Source organism: Parus major, chromosome 1A (genome assembly GCF_001522545.3).
Source record: "Parus major isolate Abel chromosome 1A, Parus_major1.1, whole genome shotgun sequence".
Classification (NCBI taxonomy): domain Eukaryota; kingdom Metazoa; phylum Chordata; class Aves; order Passeriformes; family Paridae; genus Parus; species Parus major.
Window position 1 is genome coordinate 71,148,039 of NC_031773.1, and position 12,670 is coordinate 71,160,708.

At 41.3% G+C, this 12,670-nt stretch overlaps 1 protein-coding gene across 5 annotated transcripts in view; it reads left to right on the top strand.

Moving 5' to 3' along the window:
• DUSP16 (dual specificity phosphatase 16) overlaps positions 1-12,670 on the top strand; it is a 69,444-nt gene continuing 56,774 nt past the window's right edge. For all 5 annotated transcript variants that reach the window (XM_015627027.2, XM_015627024.2, XM_015627029.2 and 2 more), the window contains exon 1: positions 1-50. The gene's annotated coding sequence lies outside the window, so the exon portion shown is untranslated. The remainder of the gene's footprint in view (positions 51-12,670) is intronic.

Genomic DNA, 12,670 nt, shown 5'->3' on the forward strand with positions numbered 1-12,670 from the left:
GGACAGGTCGCTGCCCCGGCCCGGGCAGGCTCCAGCTGCCTCCGCAGGTGGTAAGAACGGGGGCTGGAGGGAGGGGGAACGGCACAGGCACCGCACGGCACCGGCGGCCGCCCCGCGCTGCCCTCCCTACCTGCTGCCGGCACCCTGCTGCCCGCGGCGGCTCTTACCTCCCTTCCCTTCCTTGCCCTCCTCCCGATATCCACCTGCCTCTCCCCGTGCGTGGAAGGAAGCCGGGCGCCGCCGGAGCGCGGGGCGGGAGGAGGCGCCGCCGGGAGAGGCGATGGGAAAGAGCCCGCGGGCTGCCCCGCGGGGTGCTCGGCGCTGCCCGAGAGCCGCGGCGTGCGCGGCTGCCCTGCTAAACTTCGCCCGGAGCGCTGGCTCCGAGCGGGCTGCGCAAAATGGTCGGGGATGCTTTAAAGCCCTGGAGGGCTCCCGAAGAAATGCTGAAGTTCTGCCATCGACTTGGGAAACGTTTAAATTGAGGCGGCTGACAAAATGGAGGGCTGACGCGGAGTCCAGGAGGGAGGCAAATTGCAAATTGTTAACCTGGCATCGCTCTCGCCTGAGCTCCCGGGCCGGAGCTGGCGCCGGGACGCGGCCTGACAGATCCTCGCTCCCGACATTGTCCCCCCCACCGCCACCCCGGCCCGGGATGCGGGGCTGAGCGCGCATCACCAGGTGTATGGGATGTGCTTACTGCCGAGCCCGACCAATGGCAGGATTTTTCAGCGGCCAAAAAAACATTTGGTTACATGTCAGATGAGAAGCTGTGATTTTAAAAAATATTATTTTATAAGATTATTTTTATTTTGGTTTTTTTTTTTAGAAAGGGAAACCCAGGAGAATTTGCTTTCCTTTACCGTCGTTTCAGCTGGTTGAAACATAAAACCGATTTATTTGGTTTTCCTTCAAATGAAGGGTGTAGTGATAGCGAGCTGTATTGTCTGACCTACAACTAATTTTTTTTGTTCAAACATTCGGTGTATACGCAGCAGAATAAATAGATCTGTGTTAGTTTTGAAAACTAAAAGCAGATTGAACTCTTTCTCTTTGCTAGGATGTGTGTTGGGGCTCTTAACAGAGAAAACCCCAACCAAAACCCCAGAATGATTTTGTAATCCTTGCTCTGAGATTTATGCTATTCCTGGCAGTGTGTGGTTTGGTAGATACACAGTTTACAAAGTCACAACTGACCAAACAGTAGTTGGTTTAGACTCTTGTGTTTTGAGGGGAGGTGGAAAAATAGTGAGCCTTAATTTCTTTTTATGGTGTTCATCCCTCTGCCCATTGGAGATTGAAACATTCATCAGAGTTGTTTATGTTGGTTGTCTGGGAGTTTCTGCTTGAATGTGGAGTGAAGTATGCAGCAGGGAGGTGTAGATGTATTTTTAGCTTTCATTTTTAATGACAAAAGATACAAAGAATAGTGATAGTCACAAGTAAATCTTGCATTTACTGAGTATGCTTATTAATGTTTTGAGGATGGAATCTATGAGAAATATCTCAGTTGTAAGTTCCACTTGTTATGCTTGTTTAATACAGTAGTGCTTTAGTAAATCTTAATAAACAATTTAAAAGTCCCCTTTAAAATTAACAAATACATAAAAGCAGCAGAGAATGTGTCAGTTCCTGTGCTACAGCAGGTAGCTTCAAAATGCTGTTTGGCTTAATATATATGGAAAGGTCCAGAAAAACAAACCAAGCATTTAAAAATGTTACATGTTGTATAAAGATACCTGAGTACATTCTTGCTCCAATAGCTCTGCTTTTGTTAGCTACCCAAGCAGATGTAATGGAACAAAATCACGCCAGAAAAACTTCTGTAGAAGATAGTGAGCTCACTTACCTTTGTTTCTGTAAAAATGTATGCTCTTCTTCTAGCAAAGACAGCTGGCTGGGCAAGGGTGTTTGCTTTTAGCTTGGCCTGGCCATAGGGTTGGTATCGGCAGAAGCTGTGCAGGAATGTGTTAAATGGATTTCGCTGTGAGCTCTATCTCCCAAGTCAGCCCGGCGGGGTGCCAGCCCTTAGCTCGTGGGAGGAGTTGTGGTTGGATCTGCCATGTGCCTGTGCACCTTCCTTGGCAAATCCACTCTGCCCTGCGAGCTCTGTGTTTCTGCTCACAAGGTAAGTGAAATCCTACGGAGTCACTGGAAACTGGATGTGAGATGGGCCAGTCGCTCTTCTGCCTATCAGATAAAAGATTCACGTAGGCCTTCTGACAGCCCTCAGGGGCTAAATTCAGGCTTTCTTCTCGTTCTTCGTAAGAAATGTTAAATAGCCAAGCTAGATGTTGATTACAGTTACTTGCGTTTATCTTCAAGTGAGCTCTGCTCCAGCGCGTTTGACAGCAAGAAGTGTGAGCAGGATGAGGGCTTTGCTCCGTCACCTGGGTTTTTAAAGTTCAGTGCTATAATCCTCACACCGATTCAGCAATATTCACTGTTGTTGAAATACACTTTTGCTAAGAAATACAGTAAGTACAGCTGAAGCATTTTTCCCCCCCAAGAAAAAGGAGGCAGCAGGATGATAGCTTTCACTTTGTAGTATGTCAGCTGAATTTTCTAGGACATATTTTTTCTTTTTCCTTTCTGTAGAAGCAGTCAGGAAAGCATCATGGATATTCTTTAAGTGCTGACAGTCCTTAATAGCCAGATGGCATGGAGTAGTTACTGTCAAAGAATGAGGTGTGGAAGGATTGACACATCTCTTCTTTTTTCTTTCCCATTTTTTTTTTTCAACTTTTGAAAGAAACACGGGTTTGGTCTGTGACTCCACTGAATCTGCCCCTATGGATTTGTTGTTATGATAGTGACTAAATGCTTCTTGCAATCTTGTAGTACTTTTTGCATGGTTGTGTAATGCTACATCCTTGATTATTTTAGAATTTTCAAGAAGCTGGTTTTCTTAGTAATAGGAAAGAAAGTGTGTCCCTAATGTGTCAAATGGTACATTCACTTTCCCTACAATTTCTTAGGGATTGCTTCCAGAATGAGCATTCTGACATGGAGGATTTCTGTAGAATATTTTAAATACCATATCAGTATCACTAATATTTCTGTGGTTTATTTGTATCCCCCTCTTAAACAAAGGCTAGCATATCATCCTTTAGGGCTGCCAGTTGCATACATGGCCTCTACTTTCTGCGCATATCGAAAGCCAGGGGTGATGGCTGGCCTGGTGGTATGTGTCAGGATGTCATTCTGGACTAAAGCTATTGACTGAAGACCAGGGTGCAAGAAGGTAAAGCAAACACTAAGTTCAGGCTGGTTCATAGCTGTTACTTGGGGGACACTATCCCCAGGAATTTATCACTATTGTGGTATCCTCACCCCATTACTACAGTCAATGGAGATCAAACTGCCTCTGGAGCAAGGGAGGAGGCTGGGATGCCCTGTGCTCCTGCAGTATTCCTGGTGTCTGAGGACAGGCGTGGAAACAGGGCGGCTCGTATCACCACTTCTCTGCTCCATTGTGTCTGATCTTTGCATTGGTGTTGTCTTGACAGCTCCAAATAGCAAATCTTTATTATAGTTACTATGTAAGTTCCTATAACACCTGAATGAAACAAAAAATAAATATTAATGGTCAAGTTTGGCATCTTAACTTTAGATTTGCCTAGTTCTAACCTGAGCAGTTCTTGGTTTGCCCATAGGTACAGCCTGCTGGCAGGTACGGTGGTCTCCAGCAGAGATGGTGTTGGGCACCAGTGAATTACTGCTCAGGGCTCAGAGCAAACCTGCATGTAGGGTGGGTGTATGGAGGGCAAGAGTGAAGATGGGCCTGAGTGCAAGGCCCTGTGTTTCTTTCTGCTGCGCTGTGTGGTCTGCTGCTGAGCCAAGAGTGTCCTCCTCAGAGCTGGCTCTGGGGAGGCTGGCAGCCTTCCATGTTGTGTCCCTATGAAATGCTCCAGCAGCTGAAAAAAAACCCCACCAAATTTAATAACTGGGCAGGCCAGGAAAGAGGGGAAAGAGTGTTGTTTCAGTGATGGGAGGTTTCCAGTGGGGCCGCGGGGATTCAGTAGGGATGTTCCCAAGTTCCCATAGTGCTGCTTTTCTGTGCTTTCACTGTCTGAAGCTGGAAGATATGAAAGGAACTCCTGAAACAAGGTTCTTCTTTGAGGGGAATTTAGTTATCTCTGCTCTTTCCTGGTTACAGTATGATATTTATGTTTTCAGTGATTTATCCAGCTTCTCTCTTAAGTGTGTTTTTGGGACTAATTTTTCCCTGTACCTTCTGAGATTCACACTGTTCCTCAAAAACTAGGGTCAGTTCCTTGCACAGACCTTCGCAGATGCATTTGCACTAGTTTGCTTTCAAGCTGAAGATATAAACTTCTGTCATTTGTTTAGTAAATAAAGATACAAAAGTAGAGATGTGCAGAAGTTTTCATTAGTTGAGAATAAATGTAATTTTTTTTTAAGATATTTTTGTACACTAGCCAGAGTGGTGGTCTGCTAAAATAATATTAAAAAATTCTTCATAAAATCATAGTAGAACTGTGTTCCATTACATTAGTTTAGCAGAAAATTGACATGCTTTCTAGTATTGAGATTGAAATAGCATTACCCATTTTCATTCTGCTTTGCTTGATTTTTGCTTTACTAAAATGATCTATGAATTGAGCCTGTTGACTAAATGATAGATCAGTAGCTGTACAGATAGTTTCTTTTTATATATCCCTGCCCGCTTGTCTAATGTTTTTACATTACTGAAGGTAACGTGGGAGGCAAAAGGATGAGTCTGACTGTGTAATGTAGCAACATTGGAATGAGAACTTTACAGAGAACATGAACTGAGGAGGACAACAGAGACTAATTGTATGAAATTCCTTTTATGCACACGTTCTTGAGTTTGAATAACTAGTATGTATTCAGCCTGCTGGATTAGAAGTCTTTGACTCTGCATGTGTAGCATAGATGTTGCTCTCAAAATAGGAAAGGAACTCTCCCTCCTTCCACACTATTCTGGATAAAATTGATTCAGTGCTGCATTTTGCTCTTACTGAAATCTAGTAAAGCATGTTTAGGCTTTATAATTCCGTTTAGGCTGAATAGCTCATAGTGTTAGAGATAAAAATGCCACACTTTAATAGCCTGTGTGTTGTTTTGCTTCTTGATTGCTAGCTGTAAGAATCATTCACCCCAGACTTTGTAGACTCAAATCCTATGCCAGAATTTGGGTTTTTACCTGCAAGATGGTCCTTGCAGGGGCATACCTTTCTCCATTGTGCATATTTCACTGAGTGTGTGCAGTCTCTCAAGCAGGACAGGCACCCATCTTCTAAACACCATCTTACAAATACAAGCAAAGAGTCTGAACTACACTTCAAAGGGCTTTTCTCAGCCATCCTGCTACTGAAATAAGCCTTTATGTCAGAGGTGGGTTGAAATCACCCAATGAACAGGCATGGGATTATTTTCTGCTCATTCTGTTAATGCTACCTGGAATATGTATAGCACCTATCACCTGTACAGTTCCCACCAGTGTTTTGTTGCAAGTACTTAGGTGTTGGGATTTCATACCTACCTACTTGAAAATTTATCCTTGGGACACAATGTTTTCTCTTGCTTTCCAGCTTTGCTCTCCCTGACTTTCATGGGAGTCTGAACTCTGGAAAACTGGGAGAGAAGAGAGGTGGAGAGGGAAAAAGCTTTGTGTTACATGTTCTTCTAATGCCATCATACCCGGAAGTGCATTTCCAAACTAAGAGAATTTAGGTAGAGGCCTCTTACTCAGAACAGTTGGAAAGCAAACAGAATAACCTTCAGCTTGGTTTCCACAAGGATACTCATAAATGTTTGCCAATTTTTAAGCAAGAAGAGAAACTACTGCACTGGAGTATAGCAGTAATCTTATTGCATTGGATTGACACAGTTTTTGTTTCCAATAACTTTCAAAATATGCAGTAGACTGACTGAATCCAGATCAGCTGGAGGCAAGTGGTGTCACCACTTTAGGAGGGCTCCCTCCACCTTTCAGAAGACCTTGTTTTTAAGGTAGGTGTGCTCCAAACTGAGGATAGGCTATGAAAGACTCTCTTCCCATAGTCTGCATCTGGAGTTCTGCCTTGATGGTCTCTTCTCCTAGCAAGAGGACTGCAAACCTTCTTCCCTTTTCTCCCAGTCTACTCCCACGTCATTTCAGTTTCCTGAAAGCTTTCCAGCTTTTATGCAGTGGGTGTTGAGAGGCCTTAGTGGAGAAGGGTAATCTCCAGCAAGTGGTCTGTAAATTCATAGTCAAGTGTCTCAGGAAGACAGGGGCAGCTGAAGGCAGATGGGCACCATCCTTATGAGAGATGGTAAACTTCATGTTCTCCTGGCTAGTAGGAAGCTTAAAATGAAGTCTAATAAAGCTAAGAGAGCTGCTTGTACTTGTATTATCTGCTGCTACCTTGTTTGTTTCTCAAAATCTCACTTTTTATTTTGGTTTTTCTTGCATGTAACTTTTCAGTTGAATAGGTGTGATTTTCCTGGTTGGTGAAGTCTCTTGTCCAGCTACTGAAAATCCCTGACTTCTCATGACTGACACAGTGTGGGCATGCTGTCAGCTTCTCTGTTCTGCTTGTTAGATTATTCAGAATGTTAGAGATAGAATGCCACACTTTTAAAACCATAGATACAGATCCATGGGTGGTTACCATCCAGGTGGCAAAGCCTACTTCCTCAGTGCAGCTCATTTTGCTGTTTGCTGAGATTTCCAGGTAGACCTATTTGAAGGTGCCTGAAAAATTTGCCTATCCAGCCTAGACATAATTGTATGAGTAGTCCATTTGTTGCCTGTTTCCTGTCTAAATATTACTGAAATTTATCTCCTTAAAAAAAAAAAACAAAAAACAGGGATGAAAAAGAACAGGAGTGCAAGTTCAAATCTTTTTTGAACAAGATTTGTCAGGACAGCAAAAGAAAGTGATGAAACACTGATTAACTATTACTGTCATTGGACATTTTCCCAATATACTGTTTCCAGGAAGAGACACACATCTTTCCAGCCCCTCAAATTTACAGGATTTGAATATTTTTCTGCAACTGAAGCTTGCATGACTTGCCAACTCTCCTGCAGGCATGACCTGTTGTGAAATGAGGAAATGTGTAATGCGTTTGTCTCTGCTGCCTCATGTATGGTTAAACCTATAGAAAGCTGTGGAGGAAGCACAGGCATGCTGCTCCTTTGACAGCCTTCTGCAAATACAAGCTATTAATGACCATTGCCTTTCATGGGCAAAACCAGTCCTGGCAATTGCTTTGTGCACTTTATTTCACGGTGTAACAAGCAAGCACATTAGCTATTTTTATTCAAACCCCCAGACATAAGCCAGGATGGCAAAGTTGCTATGAAATGTCTGCATAGCTAAGTGAAAATACAGCTGCTGCTTAACACTAATTTTTTTTCTTTCACTTACACAATATTGAGGGTTCAAGCAATGATCATCTAATCTTTCTAACTGAGTCATGGTGAGGATTTTGAAGATTTAGCATTAAAATAGGCAGAATGTTCTTTTCAGTGACTGACTTTGTCTACTGTTTAAGTCAGCAATAAGGAGGTAACGCAATAGGGGAGGTGGATGGGAAGAAGGGACTGCTTCATGGTAAAGGTTCAGGTCTTGGCCTTTCAGAAGACTTAGGGACTAGCTCTTTTGAATGTGCTGCTTAGTGGCAGGCACAGAAAAAAGCTGAGTACAGTGACACTGTCAGCAAATGCTGGCTTAGAGAGATGAGTCGTTTAGGGAATTTTTAAAAGCTGCCAAGCCCTTTGATGGTGGTTTTCCCACTCTTTAAATTACATTTTCCTTTCCCCTGAAGAGGCTGTCTACTTTAACAGCCTCTTCAGAAAAATGGCTTTGATTATTTCATCATAGAATGATGAAAATTAAAAAAAAAGGTAAGAATGTGTTGATGATTTAAGTATTTCAGTATTTCAAAGATTAACTTGGGAGGAATGTTGGGCATGTCAGTCTTTTTGTATGTACATGCTCAGCATATATATATATATATATATACACACATACACACCTCAGTATTGACATGTGATCTCTATCTCCAGTTCAATTTTGGTTTAAGAAGAAAACAAACCTTTCAGTGTAAGGTAGATGTTAGAGATCTTAAGGAAAAAAGAGTCATTACCTAGTATGCTTTTTCCCTGACCTAGGACCTGTCTGATACTAGAGTAGATATCTAGTAGTAGCATTTTTATATATCTTTGCTTAACTGAATTACTAAGTGCGCTTAGAAAAATCTGCTTATTATATCCACCAAAGTAAGGCATTTCTCTTGAGTGCTTGTATTTGGCTCAGCTTGTGGTACTGCTTTTCTGTACGGTCATACCTTATGCTTACTTACCTATTTATTCTTGTTTACCTGTTTTTGTAATTTATGTAGCAAAATGAAAATATATAAGCCTAAATTCCTCCTTGAAATATCTCTCCCTTTCAAATGTCAATTGTTATACATGAAAGCACAGCTGGAGTAGTCTATCCATTGGCAGAAAATAGTATTACTCTTTCTTTGAGATGAAGTGGAAGGGGTGTTACGTAGATGAGTTGCTTTGGGACAAGATGTAGATAAAGAAATTGAACCACCAATGTGTAACCACATTCTTCAGCTTCTCCAACAGCAGCAAATTTGGCTTCCTTGAATTCTGCACGTTTTGTTCTAATTTATGTTTAAATGGTTAACTTGAAATGTAGTTCTGTTTTCTGGTGTCTGTAGACAGAGCTGTGATCCTTCTGCTTTTACTTAAAATGCAGTTAAATTGCACTGCAGCGGATAAATACTCAGGCTTATCACTTTCTCAAGCTGAAGTTTCAAACAGTTTATCCAGTTTCAAGAGCTGTGTGTTATGAAGGTCAAGTTTTGTCATGATGAAAATACTAGAAAAGGAGGATGTATGTAAGGAACAGAAGTGGAGAGAGAGAAAGGACAGGGCAAAATAGAAAGAAGAGATATTGATCAGATGTTGAGAAGATATACCTATGTGGGTTAAATAAAGGAAAAAGAAAAGAAGGTAGACTCAACAGAGATTAAAAGTATTTTTATGACGGAAGAAAAGTTCTCTACTAGTCGCACATGAAAATGACATTTCATTTAAATCACAGAAAATGTAGTTCTCATGTCTGTTATGTCTGACAACAGAATAGGAACATTGCACTTTGGTTGCTCATGCTAGGCTTGTAGGAGTACATAATGGAAGAGTTATTTTCTGTGTGCATGAGGAGAAGTCTTTTTGATAGGCTGTCTAAATATAATGACAAGTTATAGGAAGTACAGGGAAAGGTGTAATTTCTAATAGGTTTGTAGTAGTAAGTACTGTTTGTGCATCTAGAAAATATCTTCTGAAGATTGTTAAATAGTTTTTTTGATTTATAATTCATGTAATTGAAGATGCACCTTAAAAACTAGAAATGTTGGGTGAGATTATAAGGTGCCTTTTGAGAAAATAACACTGTGTGGGTTTGTGTATTTGGTCTTTTTCACTAGGAATTTTTAAATATTTGAGAATGAGTTGATTTCAAAGCTTTTCATTATAGACCATATCTTGAAGAAAAATTTTAAGGTTCAGAGGCTAAGCTTCAAAAAACATGCTCCTGAGTCCACATAATGACATGTCTTTCAGTGCAACTGAGAGGATGGAAAGAAGTGTGGAAAATGATCTGTCTGAATACTTCTATTGTGAGTTGCTGTTTTTCTTCATGCTGTTAGTAATTTATTGTTGGCTTTTTTTAAGATCTGGTAGGTACGGAGTTATTCTAGACAGAAGATAAACTTATATTAAAGAAAAAAGTTGGTGAATTTTGTGTTTACTTCTAGAATATGTTGAGTACTGGAGGCTGATATCCTCTAAATACATTGTAGGTACAATTGTGCCAGCTACCCCAGGCCCTTGCTGTTTGTCTTCTAACATTTTGGGGTTATGTTAAATGCTGCTGTTGGTGGGAGTGCTTTGTAAGTACAAGTAGTCAGTGCCCCAAGGAGCCTTAACCTAAATACACAAAGCAGAAGAACAGCAGCTCAAGACTATTGACAAAGTGTCTTTTTCCAGCTGTGCATGTAGAAAAGGTTACCATGTCTGGCAGCTTGACCTAGTCCTTTTGCCTGTAGCTGCTGCCCTAATCCTGCTGCTTAAGGTAGTTTGTGTGACTGTTCATACTTCACTTGAGGCCAAATTAGGGAATAAACTCACAAGTAGCCTATTTTCTTTGTGTTTGGCTTGAAGCAGACCAGAAAGCCATCATACTGTTTGCTCCATAGACTCCAGGAAGCTGTTTGCTCCATGCCAGACTTTAAATTACCTGCCTTCTTAAAATCTTAAAAGGAAAATACTTTGTAGACTGTCTTTTCCTTTCTTCTGTGTTCTGCTGAACTGGCAATTACCCTTGTTGTCCAAAAGAAGTGGGTTCAGTCACAGTAAAAGTGGAATTGGAGGACATTAGCATGGATCTGCTGAAAGTAGTGGAGCTCTCTCTCTCACATGAGGATGACACAGAGTGCATTTCTGTGGCAGGTAACACCAAAGCCTTGCAGGTACTGAGATTCTTTCTTGTCATCCCAACCACTGTCTTTTCAAACTCACTTTTTTAATAGCTGTCAGGATTGCACAGTGAGCCAGAGCTGGGAACTAGAAATGCCTGGAGATTGTTTGGCTGTGGTTTCCTGCTGGATTTGTTTATTCTACTTGGTTGTACAGTCGGTTTGTGACTGATGTAGCTCTTTGAGTCAACTTGCTGGATTAACGTGTGGGCTGGCATGAGGGACTTGGGTGCTTACTGGTGGCCCTGACTTCACTTGTTTTAAGCTGCCATGGAATGTACCCCCTCAAGCTTGTCTTCTGCAGAGGTAGCAAGGAGTATATTCATGACATGGATTTATCCGCTGGAAACCAAGGCTGAAGCCATTGATTCAGGTTATTGAGCTGGTTGCTTTTTGTTTGCCACTGTGCATTCAAATTGGCTTGGCTTGGCTTCCCAGGGCTCTAGGAGCTTTGTGCTCCATTGGAAACTCGTCTGCCACCTGACAAGTTTAGAGCTTGGGTTCTGTCAGGATGCTTTTGCTCTAAAGCAGAGCCAGGACATAGACGTATATGTACATGTGTTTTCATATATACACCCACATACAAACCATGTGCATGAACATGCACATGTGTATATATACCTGTATACTGTCTGCAGAGCAGCTTCTATCTTAAAAAGCTTTCACTCAATGTGACTTTATATTCGGTTATTTTGATGGCTTATATTATAAGAAAAGCAATTAATTAGCTAGCAGAACAAAATAGCCTTGCAGATGATAAGGGTTCTTAGGCTCTTTCTAGGAATAATGAATTGAGAAAATCTTGTCTTCATGTAGTAGGTAGTTTTAGTTGTCATAGTCATCTGAAGAAGGCAGGTAAATTTTGTACATTTGATAGGTTATGGTGTATCTGATCAGAAATCACAAGCGTATTCATTACTTGGTCTTTCAAAGGAAAGTGAAATAAAAACCTTTTCCTACTGGAAACTTGAAAACATTTCTATTATATCATACTTATTTGGTAAAATGAAAAAATCTCTTCTGCTTTGAGAATGGATAGCTAGTAATGTCTATTCATTTTTTACCCTGTTTTTTTCCTTCTCATATTAACTTAAATGGTGCCAGTGTGTTCAGAGTTGTTATTTTTCTCACTTGTTAATAGCTTCTGTCATCACTGCCCATTGCTCTGGGGGAAGTGTTGATTAAACCTACAACTCCATTTAACACTCCCATTCCTTTTCAAGTGATAGTGTCTGATTTCTTTTTAATCCTATTGCTGTATTTTTATATAGTTTTAATCTCAATTGTTTGGGGGTTTTGAGTGTTCCTTACCTTTACTCTAAGTAATAGCATGGTGATACCAGGACCATGTTCTTGGAGTCCTACCTGGAGTAAAACGGTTTTGCAGGTTCAGCTGGAGCTCTGCAGGGCTCCTTGTGCTGTATGGCACTGCTGTAATGGGATGGTATCCATACTGGGAGAGATGGTGTTGCAGAAGATCTTGTGCAGATGGGAATCAAGAACATCCTACTGGTGAACCTGCCATCCCTACAACACGTTGGGGCTCGTCAAGTTACTGGTGACATTTTGTCAGCTGAAGGCTTTTGTCATTCAGGGAAGACACTTTTTTGTTTTATTTTTTTTCCCTCTGCCAGACCACTCCTTCTGCTGACTTGTGGCAAATTTGCATGTGGGTTTGTGCGAACGAGTCAACTGAAGTAGCTTGTCTGTCATGTCTGCTCTTCAGCCAGGTGCAAATCTAAAGTGGTTAATTGCCAATGGCTTCATCCATTGTTGTTACTATCAACAGACACATCAATTTGGGGGTTTTTTTCCCCTCTACTACTCGTCTGAGGGTTTTTTCCCACCTCCTCAGGTAGGAATGGGAACATATGGTTGTAAATAATACATTTATCCTAAAATTTAGGTTTTTTAAAATTTTGCTATAGACTTCAAAGTGAGCTTTCTAAAATTACATAAAATCCCTCCAAGCAATGGAGTTGACCTGCATGCTCAAAGACACATGAGCAAATTTAATAGTGGTTTTGGGAGAGAAGGGTGGTTCTGTGTCCTCCCTCATTTCTGGCCATATGCTCCTTTATGCCTGTCATAAGGTGTGGCTACTTTTAAATAACTTGTTCTGGTAATGAAGTTCAGCAGTCTTTCT